This window comes from Schistocerca serialis, chromosome 3 (genome assembly GCF_023864345.2).
Source record: "Schistocerca serialis cubense isolate TAMUIC-IGC-003099 chromosome 3, iqSchSeri2.2, whole genome shotgun sequence".
NCBI classification, from domain to species: domain Eukaryota; kingdom Metazoa; phylum Arthropoda; class Insecta; order Orthoptera; family Acrididae; genus Schistocerca; species Schistocerca serialis.
Window position 1 is genome coordinate 541169142 of NC_064640.1, and position 546 is coordinate 541169687.

Here is a 546-nt window from a genome sequence, read left to right on the forward strand (position 1 = left end):
ACAGTTAGTCCTAAATGTAGAAAAACCAAAAGTTCAAATATAGCGTTAGCAACAAGCTGCTTGACATGGCCACGTCGATTAAATATCTAGGCGTAATGTTGCAAAGCGATATGAAATGTAATGAGTATGTAAGTGTTACAGTAGGGAAAGCGAATGGTCGACTTCTGATTATTGGGAGAGTTTTAGGAGATTTTGATTACGTGTAAGCTAACGGCCTTGCCGCAGTGGTAACACCGGTTCCCGTCAGATCACCGAAGTTAAGCGCTATCGGGCTGGGCTAGCACTTGGATGGGTGACCATCCGGTCCGCCGAGCGCTGTTGGCAATCGGGGTGCACTCAGCCCTTGTGAGGCAAACTGAGGAGCTACTTGATTCAGAAGTAGCGGCTCCGGTCTCGCAAACTGACATACGACCGGGAGAGCGGTGTGCTGACCCCATGCCCCTCCATATCCGCATCCAGTGACGCCTGTGGGCTGGGGATGACACGGCGGCCGGTCGTCACCGTTGGGCCTTCCAAGGTCTGCTCGGCTGGAGTTTAGATGGTTAC

The 546-nt window shown here is 51.8% G+C and overlaps 1 pseudogene; it reads left to right on the plus strand.

Moving 5' to 3' along the window:
- Positions 1-206: 206 nt before the first annotated feature.
- On the plus strand, positions 207-324 carry LOC126471903 (5S ribosomal RNA; annotated as a pseudogene).
- Positions 325-546: the final 222 nt, after the last annotated feature.